This window comes from Eucalyptus grandis, chromosome 7 (genome assembly GCF_016545825.1).
Source record: "Eucalyptus grandis isolate ANBG69807.140 chromosome 7, ASM1654582v1, whole genome shotgun sequence".
Lineage (NCBI taxonomy): Eukaryota > Viridiplantae > Streptophyta > Magnoliopsida > Myrtales > Myrtaceae > Eucalyptus > Eucalyptus grandis.
This window is the reverse complement of record NC_052618.1, coordinates 30,168,042-30,181,644: the sequence shown is the minus strand read 5'-3', so window position 1 is coordinate 30,181,644 and position 13,603 is coordinate 30,168,042. Positions and strand designations below refer to the sequence as shown.

Below are 13,603 nucleotides of genomic sequence, written 5' to 3'. Positions count from 1 at the left end.
TGGAAGCATAAAGTCAGTCTCCTTCCTCTTTGTCGAGACATCTTCGTGGAATTTTCTAAATCAATGCAAAAGTTGATCTCCTTTCTCTATATTTTACTGATGTTTTCGTGTACACTCAGGCGACATGTCATAACTTTACTGGATATCTTGCTCTATTTTGTACTTGCAAGTAATCTGCGTTTTCTTCTCACTTTTGCCTTTTCAAGCCGGTTTTGTTCTTGTGACAATCATAGTTGAAGCAACTACCGCATCAGCTTCTGCAATTACAGTTGAAGCATACAAAGATGGACTTAGCATTTTTGGCCAGATGAGTACAACAAATTACTCTTCTTTCAAGTTTAATAATGAGAGGTTATGCAAGAGGGGATAATATAGAGGCATAAACAAACGACAACAAGATGAAGAGGGATGCTGAGTAATGAAGGTTGGATTTGCAAGTAGTGCACCATTCAGTGAACGACGCCCGGGCCAGTGGCGGCAGCCGATTTGAGCCAAAACAGAACTAAGAGAGTGTATTTTAGCGATCCTTTCACCGACTAGTAATAGAGTGACTCTTAGAGCATAGGACATATTGATCTTCCCCAAATAAAGAGCACGGAATAAGATCAGAAACCAAAAATATGAGGCTCATCGCCCACCTGAGAGAAGCGATTCTGCAGCAGAATATGATTGCTGAAATGCCTCTTCCATGGAGGACGGAGACTTAGCCAAATCATCAAAACCTCCGTGATGACCGACTGTTAACCTGCCGCTGATGGATGACAACTCCGGCGTTGGAATATCGCCCTCCAAGTAATGCAAAACTTGACGGATGCTAGGCCTCATCAGCGGCTCAGCGTGGGAACACATCAACCCGAGTTTCAGAACCAACTCCATTTCTTCTTCCACAAACACCGTCCCCAACTTCGGATCTCTGGCCTCGAGAATGGCACCTCCGTCCCAGAAAGAAAATACCCAGTCCACCAATATCGTGTCCTCCGCATCTCCATTCTGGATCGGCCTTCTCCCGCAGGCGACCTCAAGCAAAAACACTCCAAATGCAAACACGTCTGTGCTCTTAGTGGCTTTGCCGGTTCGCGTGTGTTCGGGGGTGAGATAACCAAGCGTTCCTGCGACGTGAGTCGTTTGAGGGTCGGCTCCGTGGTCATATAGTCTCGCAAGCCCAAAATCTCCAAGTCTTCCATTTAGGTCAGCATCTAGCAAGACGTTACTCGCCTTTATATCCCTGTGGATCACTACTTGCTCCCAGCCTTCGTGCAGATAAAGCAGTCCAGATGCCACTCCTTTGATCACCCTAAATCTTTGCCCCCAATTTAGGGTGACTGTTGGTTGGTTATAGAGGTACCTGTCGAGGCTCCCATTGGGCATGTATTCGTAAACCAAGAGCAACTCCCTTTCCGACGGCAGTAACCAAGGAGCGACACTATGTTGCGGTGACGTAGCCGACCGATGCTGATGATCTCCGCTATGAATTCTCTCATACCCTGTCTCGATTCATGTGAGACCCTCTTCACTGCGATCTCTATGTTTGATGTGCGTAAGATTCCTCTATAGACCCGACCGAACCCACCAGTCCCTTATAGCTCTTTCTCCCGAAATCCTTTTGTCGCAATATAAAGGTCTTTGTACTTCAACCGGTGCGGGCCGTAGTCCCTCTCCCAATCTTCGAGCACCTCGGCAAATTTCCGTTTCCTTCTCATCACGTAAACCACGCTCGAGATCAGGATTGATATGAGGAAAAGAACCACCCATGGTAGCCCAATAGTCAGTACCTTCGACGTATCCTTTTACCGACCTGAGGAAGCTTAGGAAGTTGGGACAGGGCAAGTTCCTGAGCCTTTGCATTTACCCCGAAGCTCCAACCCAGAACATAGTAAGAAGTTTGGGTTGAACCGGTCGATAACGAGAAGCCAACATACATGTTCTCGTTGATAACTGACGCGAGATCCCATGTAAGAGACAGAAGGGGAGTGTTTGGCTTTTGCACTTTGATCGGAGCCAATGTGACATCGACCCGCTTTTCAGTTCCATTATAGTCCACCCAAACTTGCATTTCTTCACCACTGATTAGAGTCAAGTTCTTGAACTCGCCACCATATGCATAATACCCTGCCGGAGTTGAATTTGCTGATATCAACCCGTTCAAGTCGATTCCGACATGATTGTCGTTGATGTCATTAAACTCGCTGCTCTGGAACGTGTCAAATTCCACCCCGAACACATGATTGGTGGCGTTGCCGTGGTCAGTTTGGTTGAAAATGCCAAGGTATTCGCTAGACAGGGACCCGGGGAAGCCTCTCTGGGGCGTGACCATGAAGACGATCCCGTGGCCGCCCAGAGTCTTATACCGAGGTCGGATCGCGAAGACGAACGTGGTGGAGAAGGAGAAGACGGAGCCGTTTGGCGAGTTCTTGAACTGGACTGGCTCGGGATGGAAGGCGTGGCCCATATTCTGTCTGACGTCGTAGCCCATATTCAGGAGGCCATCGGGGGTGACCCAGGCCATCCCATCGAGGCTCAGCTTTCCCAATTGGAAACCGTTGTACACGAAACTGGTCACTTGAGCGTAAGCCGAAACGGCTAGCAGAGAAACCAGAACAAGAATCTTGAAGAACATAGCTCAAAGTCTGCTGCAATTGATTTCGAAGGATACGTCACACCTGGAAATATATATCTAAATATCTCAACTCAATTTATCCAAAATGCAATTACCAAAAACTCACAGCCGATAGCACTTTCCTCTTTTTTGCCGATAGCACTCTTGTCTTTTTTGTCATTAGCTAAAGAACTTGAAAAGATTAGAATGAAATGGGTGAGCAATATCTCTTCTAAGCAAAACAAGCACCTGCTATACATATTTGCAAAACCATATCGAAACTCATCGAATTCAAATTCATAGTATAGCATATGCATGAGATCAAATACAAGTTTTATCTTTTCAACAAAACTTTATACGTATTAGAAATACTTCAGTAATTTCAAAGCAAATATCAATGGTTCAGTCTATTGATTAATCTCATCAATTCACGTATTAATAATCTATTCTATTAATCAATCTCAAATCAAACATCAGTAGTCTATTCCATCAATTCATCTCATCCAGTCACATGTCAATGGTCTGTTCCAATATTCAATCTATTGCACTATATCGAACAATAGTCATAATACAATGCTTAGTAACAAGGCAACTAAGTTTCCTCCTTGACAAGTTCTCCATTCATTATCAATCGGTGGTTGAGCCATAAGGATATCCTAAAAACTAATATGCATAACCAAAAACCCTTCACTGTGATAGTGTGTACCAAACCATCATTTTTCAATACTAGAAATCCAATTTAGAATCAATCACATAATCATAATACAATTTTACAAATCAAAACATTTATCTCTCTACAAATCAATTCTTTTCGGAAACAATCTAGAATTGGTATCATAAATCATTTTCACAATACCAAACATATACCCTTTTATAACATAATACCTTTCATAAATCAGATTAACAAATCAATACATATAACCTTTTTGCAATCCATTTCTAAAGCATTTCTCAAACAATTTCACAATAATCATCTCATAAATCGTTTCCAAAACTGCTTTCAATACAATTTCAAATAATAAAAATGGTAGTAAATGCCCAATCAAGATTTTATACATTGAATATGCTATAAACATCACTTTTGCCTTTTAGACAATTTTTTTTTTAAATATTTTGCACACAATATGTCTAATTCTTTTCATTTTCAAAATTTAGAAATTTAAAGAAGAGATGGTATCACTTACTTAGAAATACCCAAAACCAAATAATTAGCTATATGAGCCGAAAATCTCGTAATTTTATTAATTAAACAAGAATTGAGTCAAAACCATGTGAAATGCTTCTTTAACCATACTTGATTCAGAGTCAAAATGCTCACTATGGGTCGCTGAGAGACCTCAAGAATGACTAATTATGGCAAAAAAACCACTAGTGTGAAGAATAATCACTCGCATGACAAACTTTTCACACCATATCTCTTTACTGAACTCCAATTCAAGTGCGCTTATTGTCAAAAGAAAGCCCTTTTAAAGTATTTAAAGATCTTCAGTTTGGCCAGCCAAACTGTAGATGGCAACTGGTGAGATTCAGCACCGAAAGCTGCTGGTTGAGTTACTGTTCAGCATGTGCACCCAATTTCAAAAGTTTGTTTCGGGCACACCGTAAGCTCGAATTGAGTTATGTAAAATCACATAGCTCCATAACATCCTAGACTATCAATACCCCATAAATTTTCAACTTAACAACTTCTAAATCGGACTTTGCTGTTCCAATTTGACATAATTTTGAATTTGTACCATAATTCCATAAACTATTCCGATTATAAAATGAAAGGCTTGAATCCTTACCGAGAATTGCGAATAGAAGTAAACTCCGCTTTGCAAGACCCCCATAGCATGTAGCGCAAAACCTTCTTCCCTTTCTTCTTCTTTTCCCTTTCTTTCTTGCTTTTCTTTTATTTCTCTCTTTCAAGCTTGCCCTCTTCCCATTACAACAACAGAGCCCACTTTTCTTCTTTCTTTGTTAATTAGTCAATATATTTTTTTTCCATAGACTTTGATCGAGTCCAACTCCACACATTTGCATATACAATTAATTACAAGGGCTATAAAAATCAGAAGCATCGTTATCTAACAACGTCTAAAGAATGGTGCAAATTTCTCCACGTGAGGTAGGACAAACGCATGGTGGAAAAATGAAAGACAACGAAAGTCCACAGTTTCGGCCGCCATTCTAGACTGGGCACATCTTATGGTACGAGAGAAGTTCTATTTATATTTTAGATTTACATTAATTTGGATGAGGTGATTCGAAAGAAAAAACTGGGATTTAGATAATTGTAAGAGAGAGAAGAAAGAAAGGATTGTAAGGGATTGAGCTAAATTGTTGTCAAGATGCAAGGGAGGAAAAAGGAAAAAAAAACGATTGTGATGCGAATAGCCTTTTGTGTATTCATAAATAGATATAGAATAGTCTTACAAGTGAGGAAGAAGAATAAATTTATTGAGTGGCGCACAAATCTGTTCAAATACCTACGAATCCCTTCATATGATTTTAGAATGCACATGAATTAACCTGATCAATCCCTCATCATCTCCCTTGATCCCTCCTAATCATTTCCTTCCCTCTCTTTCATCCAAACACAATTATGTTTTTAGAACCTTTTATCTACCCTCCCAATATCTTCGAACAAGCATGGTTTTAATGTAGATCCACATGCTGCACGTTGTATTTCAAAGATACAACAGTTTCAGCGCTAAATTATTAATGTAAGAATTATTGTGACCCACATGATATTTATTTAATTGTTTAACAAATATTTAAGAGCTAAAATGTATTGGCTATGAAATGTTGCAAATCTTATAAAAGAGATGAAAGATACAATTCTATTGAGAAGTTATCGTTCTTCCAAAGAAGTGCGACTCTTATGAAGTTAAAAGGAGTTTTGATGGAAAATGCCTATTAATAGCATGTATAAATAGGATATGATTTTCTTTCAGCAAGAGGACGGACGTTATATTTTACCCTCCATAAGATAAGATATGTTAAGGAAAAGTATGGATTAAGGGAGAGAAATTAGATCTATTTGGTTTTCCGCAACAAATATTTTCAAAGGTATTGCTATGGATAAATGTATGTTTTCATCCCTCTTATTGTGAAAATCATGAAGATCAATAATCCCCTGTTTTGAATTTTAACATTAAAGAATTACTTTATTGATAACAATAAATTGACAATTTCTATGTCCCATAATTTACAATCTTATTCAAATCAATGGCGTGAGAGAAAAGTATGACAAAATTTTTAAGGGTATTTTGAAGATTGTAATAGGAGACTAGAACTCTCTCCTACATATACGGCACGTGTAACTCTTTATTTTACACATCATACATCAATCACCTTTGATTTAGTAATAGTAATGGATACATAATGTGTAGAAAAATTTTTACATCGATTCTGCAATTACTAGTAATCCTAGATAGATATAGATACAAATATGTTAGACTAGTCCTAAATCATTCTTAGAGATGGAAGCATATCTCAGTTTTCAAGAATTAGAATAGGAAGTTAGGGAGATGGACACCAAAAGTGTCAAAAGTTGTGTATAGCGCTCATTTTAGTACCAAATTTTTTTTTTTTTTTTTTAGATCACTTAACTACAATTTTTTTTAAAACGATCATTTAAGTGACAACTCCGATTTGGGTTGATGTGGCCATATTTTATTAATTTCTCAATCCTACGTGGCTCTTTGACGTACTTAATTAGCATATAACCTCTAAATAACATCATGCAGACAAGTTATGAGTCATTATTTGTATGTCAAAAATTGTATATATGGATCGTTTGAGTGCCAATTATTGTTAAAAATGATTACTTAAGTACTAATCGTTATTGAAAAATGATCACTTCAGTACTAGTTGTTGTTAAAAAAATGGTCATTTAGTGCAAATTTCAATTAAAAAGTTATTATCGTGCGACTTTGTTTTGGACGTCGATGTAGACTGGATTTTTTTTAAAGAAAATGCGTCAAATCATATTAAAATTTTAATTATAAATGTTACGTAATCAATTTGGTTGGAATTTTTTGTCGGAAACAATTAAAGTAATCGTTTTTTTTCTCTAATTTGGCATTTAAGTGAGCTAGGAAAAACTCTTGGCACTAATGTGAGCGCCGTAGGCAAGTTTTGGCACTTTTAGTGTCAATTTCCTCTAGACTATGGTAGTAGCCTCACAAGTGGTCCCTGTGCTTGTTGAGTTTAGGATGCCTCTTTTTCCTTCTTTTTTTTTTTTTTTTTAAGTACAAACGTCTTTCATCTAGAGACATATGTTCTATGTTATATTTCTTAGATAAAATTTAGAAGCCACGTAGGATGCCACGTCTACACGATATCACTATTTAATGGTGACTAAATTACTACATTAGTGTTTGCATTTACTCTTCTTCTTCTTCTTTTATTATTTTTTTTTATAGAATCTTCAATTTGAACAAACAACATTTAATTTAGAGACTAAAATTGCCAAATACCAAAAGAAAAATTTCTATTACGGAGATTAAACAAATTGAAAAAGTACGGGGATTAGTAGTGTGATCTCTTTTTCTTTAGCTTCCTCCATTGATGTAATTGAGGTATGTGTATGTTATAAAATTTACATTTAGACTTTGTTAATTTTGTGAAAAAATAATGATTTAAAAAATATTTTCCTAAAAGTGATTGTTTGCATTGTTAAGAATAAAAAGCTAATAAAAAAATATTTTCCAATAATAATTTATAAATAGATCTTTTTGTGAACGATGAAAATTTTGTTCGTTTTTTTTTTAAAGCGATACAAATAATCATTTTGGGAAAAATAACTTTTGAATCATTATTTTTTTTTTTTGCAAAACGAATGCATCTTAAGTTCTTTCATGAGTTCCATCGGATTCTGTGGCTTGTTTTTTGAAATTTGTGGTGAACACATCTTAGTTTTTGGTACTTGTTCGAGAAGATCATCACCCATGTTACCAAACAAATTCTAAATGAACAAAGAATATCAACAGTGCTTGAGTGTTGACGCCTAAAAATTATTTGTTTTTAATTAGGTTTTCTTTTATTTTATCTTTTTAGAAAAGCGGAGAAAAAACGAAAAAAAAAAAAAAAAAAAGTGGAAGAAAAACAAAAAGAGAAGTAGCCCTCAAATGGGCCCTTACGGCCCATTTCCCTTTCAGCCCGGCCCCACTAGTCGTCTCCTTCCTCGCGCCTCTGACAGCACACGCGTAGAGGACGCGACACCGAGAGGCAGGCGAACGGCGACCCACGTGGGAGGGGCAGGCATGCGTCGGATGGGACGCCGGTTCGGCCGGCGAGGCCGCTTGGCGCACGAGGACGGCGATTGAAGCTCCGTCAACCGGCTGCCCCCTCGCCTATAAATAGGCCTCCATCTCCATCGTCGAGGGGCACACCGAGAACGATCGAAGGTTGCAAAGCTTCGAGCTTCCTGCTGAGAGACTTCAGAAGGGGAGCCGAGGTCGAGCAAGCCCAGATCCGAAGGCTCGCGGCTGGAGAGGGAGAAGTTCTGCCAGGTGGAGACGGAGGGAGAGAGAGAGAGAGAGAGAGAGAGAGAGAGAGAGAGAGAGGCCACCGGAGCTTGGGGTCCCCTGAGAGACTTTGGGGAGCTCGAGTGTAGGTCGGCCGTGGTGTGGTGAGCTCAGAGGGGTCCCTGAGAGACTTCGGGGAGCTTGACGAGTGAACCCGAGGGAGAGAGAGAGAGAGAGCCCCAACCAGATCTGACCGAACCCAGGCCTCGCCGTCACCGTTGTTGCTCGCCGCGGCCTCCACTGTCGCAAATCGACCCCCGCCGTCGCCATCGTAGCGCCCGTTCAAGAAAGGGTAAAGAGCTCGTAGTTGTCGTCCCTGCCATTCATTATAGCCCCCTTCCGTCGCCGTCGCCGTCGCCATCGTCGTTGCCGTCACCGTTGTCGCCGTCGCCGCATTTGGGAAACCCTAGGGTTCCCGATTTTCCGGGTCGCGACCCCGGGTAGACGGGTCGGACCCGGATCGGGAACCGGGTAGGGATCCCGCAGATTACGGGGGCGGCGGAAATTCGGGTCGCGAGTCGGAGCCGGGTCGGGTAGGGTTTCGCCGAAGGGAGCGGGTTGTCGGGCCGGGCGTCCCCAAACGCCCGGTCACGACGTCGTTTTAATATTAAAAAAAAAAAAAGGAAAATGCGAAAAATCCGAGTCGGGTCCACGTTTGGGTTGCCGGCTCGGGTCGGACCCAACCCGCGGATCCGACCCGGTTGGTTTTATTTTGTTATTTCAATATAAAATAATATTCTAATAAATAAAAAAATAAATATTTTATTCTCAAAAAATCAAAAAGTGTTTAATTTTCTAAAAATATTAAAAAATGTTTTAATTTCCAGAAAATCGAAAAATATTTAAAAATTTCGAAAAATGTTTTAATTTCCAAAAAAAATCGAGAAAATCAAAAATAATTTATTTTCCAAAAATATTCTGAAAAATATTAAAAAATATTTTATTTTCCAAAAAATCAAAAAAATCAAAAAATACCAAAATCAAAAAAGTTCTTTTTATGTCCAAAAATTAGAAAAAGACTAAAAAAAAAAAAAAATGCTTTTCCTCCCAAAAATGCATGGAAAATCCCCGAACATCCAAAAAGCCTTAGGATTTAAACAAGATTAGGTACCAAAAGGGCCTTAGTGATTAACTAATGTAATCAAGTCCCCGATCCTAATTTCTCTCGGGGTTGCGCAGAGTGAGTATTTCTCCGATACTTCACTTGTGTTTCTAATCAACCCACCCCAAATCGATTAGTGGCGACTCCAATTTAAAAAATGATTTACAGGTTAAAAACTTGAACCATTAAGTCGTGAATTGGTGGACTTGGGAGAGTCCGGGTTTAATAAATTCAGCCGAGCCATTAGCCTCATTTAGGCGCTCGTACCCGATCGCGGGCGCTAGAAGAAAAGAGGTTGCGACATTGAGGTTTTGGAACCTAACGTCAACTTTATGTCATCTAAAATTAGCCAACCCAAGTAATGCATTTACTGCAAAGTCACCTATAGAATAGTGTCACGCAACTTCTTGGGCAGAAGGACACACCAAGAGTGCTAAAAGTTATATATAACACTCACTTTAATATCAAAATTTTTCGCTAGATTACTTAAATGCCAATTCGAAAAAATAATAATCACTTAACTGCCAACAACGAAAATTCCGACAAAAAGTAATACGTGGCTTTTTTAATTAAATTGAATTGGCATTGAAAGTCAATGATTTCAAGCCACTTATTATTGGAAGAATTCATCATTAATGTAGACCTAAACACTTGGTGATCTAATCACGTTGCAAGGACCGTTGCAAAGGAACATTTTCCTATTCTAAGGTAGAGTGCCTTGAAATCTTTGTTAGATATAGGTGTCTACGGAAGGACCAGTGCTTCACATTCCAATTTTCAGTTAGTATTTGCAATTCGCTTAAAGAACATATTCTTTATTTATTTTGAATGTCAATTGTTCCTCCCACATATGGCTTGTCTAACTAAGATTTCAAGATACTCCATCTTAGGAAAGGAAAATATCAGCGAACTCAACATTTTCAAGATAGAAACCTCCTTCATGATGGGCCTCGTGACCTAATTAGACCACCGAGTGTTTCAATCTAGAGTTCTTTAATAAAGAAATGCTTGAAATCACCTTGGAGATTGGGTTTCCAGCGTCAAAATTTGACAATGACATGCATAAACATTTTAGTTGCATTAATAACATCCAATTTGAATAGATATATAGATGATTTTGGATCGTCAGATGTCTAGCACCTCTAGATGCACCATTGCCTCCAAGCTTAAAGGGAGTTCTATTAAACGCGTGCAAGAATTCAAGTAGAATGCCCTAAGTCCAGTCAAGCAAGAAAAATAAGGTGAAAGGGATGCATTTGTGATACCATGTAAGTTTAAGACTCGGAGTCTTTGCATAGACAAGAAGAAGCTATGAAGGGTCACAATCTAAACACAATTTCTTTGTAGGAGTAAAATTGAAAAGTTTATGCAATTTGACTTATCAGTAGATTGGAAAAGTCATTATCCGTAAAAGAAATTTGACTTGCAAATGCCCATACTTTTTCCTTTCGGTCTTCATTTGGCCCCTTGCAATCTCTTGCCAAAAACTTATGGTATCTTATGATGAAATTTTATTGGCCCTATTACAAAGTACATTGTTCATTCAAACATGTTTCTTCATTTCTCTTTTCTCTACCAGAGGCACGTGGTTAGATCATGCAATATGTTGTGTTCTTTGTCGTCTACATCACAAAACTCATCAAACTGTGGAGAAATCCTTATACTTTCCAACATTCCACTAAATAATCAACAAAGATGTCACACTCTTCGATAAACAATGCTCCTTACAGAAAGCAAACCTTTTTATCCTCCCTATCTAAATCATCATAGTTAAAAAACTCAGACACTTCATCAATACCTTGGATGTTGATACTGGGTCATCTCCACAACCTCTTCAATTGATCTCCCTGAGGGTGAATAATGTCATTCTTCCTAAAAGTTCTCACCAATTTATTGATCATGCAAAGTAACACACTCTCTAACCATAGCTTGTGCTATAGGTATAAATATTTGGATTTTTCATACTTAGACCAACTTTTTCAAACATTTTATATGTGCATCCATATGGGGAAAATGCTTCATATTTACAAGCTCATTGTCGTCTGACTCATAGCACAAATCACAAAATCTACTAGTAGATACCACCTTTTTGTTCTTGTATTGTTAGAAATATCTATCTCCTATAGATCATAGGAATCCCAAAAATTATCAAGGAGAAGCAAGTATCACATGCCTCTCACTTTGCTCGATACAAGATTGAGTAGTCTCAACCGCGTTGACTCCACCCTCCACTTTTAGCTTCAGACGCTACGTAATTGCATGTTGCACTTTCTCAACGTTCTAGGCGTTCAATAACCATATCCAAATTAAAATATCAAACATTTTCACAACCTTTTTATTTCTATTCAACTTATGCAAGACTATAGTTTTTCCAATTCCCACCATTCCCTATACTTCAATTCTTTTGAGATTTCTTTCTCTCCAGAACCACCATTCCTCACTCTTAGAAGGCATCTATGACTCCCACAGGCCACTCCGTTATCAATATTTGCCTCTTATAGCAGGGCTTGTAATTCTCCACGCTTCTTGACCACATGCTTGTCGAAATTTGCACATGACCAAAACTAAGAGAATCTCCAAGCATGCCTGATCTCTTATTGTGCTTGTTTTTCAATCACCTTAACCTTGCAAGTCCAACCTTCATATTCTTTAGTTGCGCTCCTCATCTTATTTTTGTTTATTTCCACCTCTTCATCATCCCTTCTTGCATAAAGTTTTTTTTTTTTTTGCTTTTTTGTTCTATATCTCCAAATTGAACTTAAAATTGTCAGCATAGTCAATTTTTTATGGCAAAAAATGCTACGCCTATCCTTGTATGCTTCAACTACTATTGTAGAAGCTACTTGTCGCTGCTTCAACCATGACTATCACCAGAACAAAATTAATTTGAAAAGGCATCCAAACAACGAGAGAAGGAAATATATATTGCCTGTGAGTACGAAATTGAGTTAGTCATAAGAAGATGGTAATGATACTTACTCAGAAAAATGGGAAAAATAAAAGGCTTAACTTTTTATTTGCCAAGTGAATGCACTGAAACAAGAGAAGGACATTAATTTTGCAATGATGTAAAGACATCAACAGAAATGTCTCAACAACAAAAAAACCTTAAAACTTTTGCATTTGGATCAATTACAGTCTAAGTGAATCCAATCCAAATGTTTCAACCTATGTTTTTTTTTTTTTTTTTTTTTTTTTGAGAAAGCTCAGTACCAGAACTACAACATGATTATTATGTTACTATAATAAAAACATAAGGCAAGTCAAAATAATAACAACGTATTCAGAAGAAGACTTATTTAGACCATTAAAAATTTTAAGATGGCAAAAGATGGCAGCTACTCAAGCTACAAAAGTTGCATCTTTTGTCATCACACCATCGTTTAATCACAGAGCAGAGGAACAATTTGGCAATAGAGATTGGATCTTTTCAAGAACAGGCTTACGCAACAGAAAGGAAAAAAAGAAAGGAAATAAAAGATAAAAATACAGTCCAATAGGCAACATATATAAGATTCGTAGAGTGAAGGAACATCTTGTGTACTTGAATCCGCTGAGATTGAAATTGGCAATATGAGAATCACATGTAAGTGTTGAGAAAACTTCTACCAAGTTTTGAAGTTGACAAAATTTTCTTGTTCTTGTTCTTGTTCTTGTTCTTGTTCTTATTTTGAAGAATAGTAGACTTCTAAAGTCATATTGTAGACTCTTGTCAAAATCTATTCATTCTAGAAGTCTTCTCACTCTGACACAATCCAGGTTGAAACCAAGTCCAGAACAAAAACATAATCATATTCAGAATTATTGATCTTACGACAATGATTCAGTATGAATGTTATAGAGATTTATTCTTTAATATCTGGCTTTATGGCGAAAATCTCACTTACCTTTTATAAATATATTGATGGAATCAATCATGAATTGATAAAATCAATCTTGAAGAAAAGTTCTTTTTGGAAAGCATCTACTTATGGAAATTTAGATTCTTATTGTATGGGCAACTAGAATCAACAGATTTTCATCTCAATCTTCAAACAGCTATAAGATTTCCTTAATTGATTCTGTCTAACGGATTGATTGAAAGAACTTCCTCTAGAGAATGCCAACATCTAGTAAGGCATAGAGGAGTATTTAAGGAGCTCATTTAGTCTATTTGATAGTGTGCGTGAAAATTGAAATTCCAAAGTTTGAAGCATTTCCAACCACTTGTTCTTCAATGACAGCTCTTACAAATTGTATTCAAGAGAGAAAATCACAAGAATAGTGACTTTGTGTGGGAAAAAGAAATCTTCCACCGAGTGTTTGCATTTGAAATATTGTACTTATTTATTAATACCTTAGTGAATTTCAGCCAAAAGACGACGGTGTGGAAAAGTGGACGTAAGCTTG

The 13,603-nt window shown here is 37.7% G+C and overlaps 1 pseudogene; it reads right to left on the bottom strand.

The window, feature by feature from the left end:
- Positions 1–263: 263 nt before the first annotated feature.
- On the bottom strand, positions 264–2,894 carry LOC120296382 (annotated as a pseudogene).
- Positions 2,895–13,603: the final 10,709 nt, after the last annotated feature.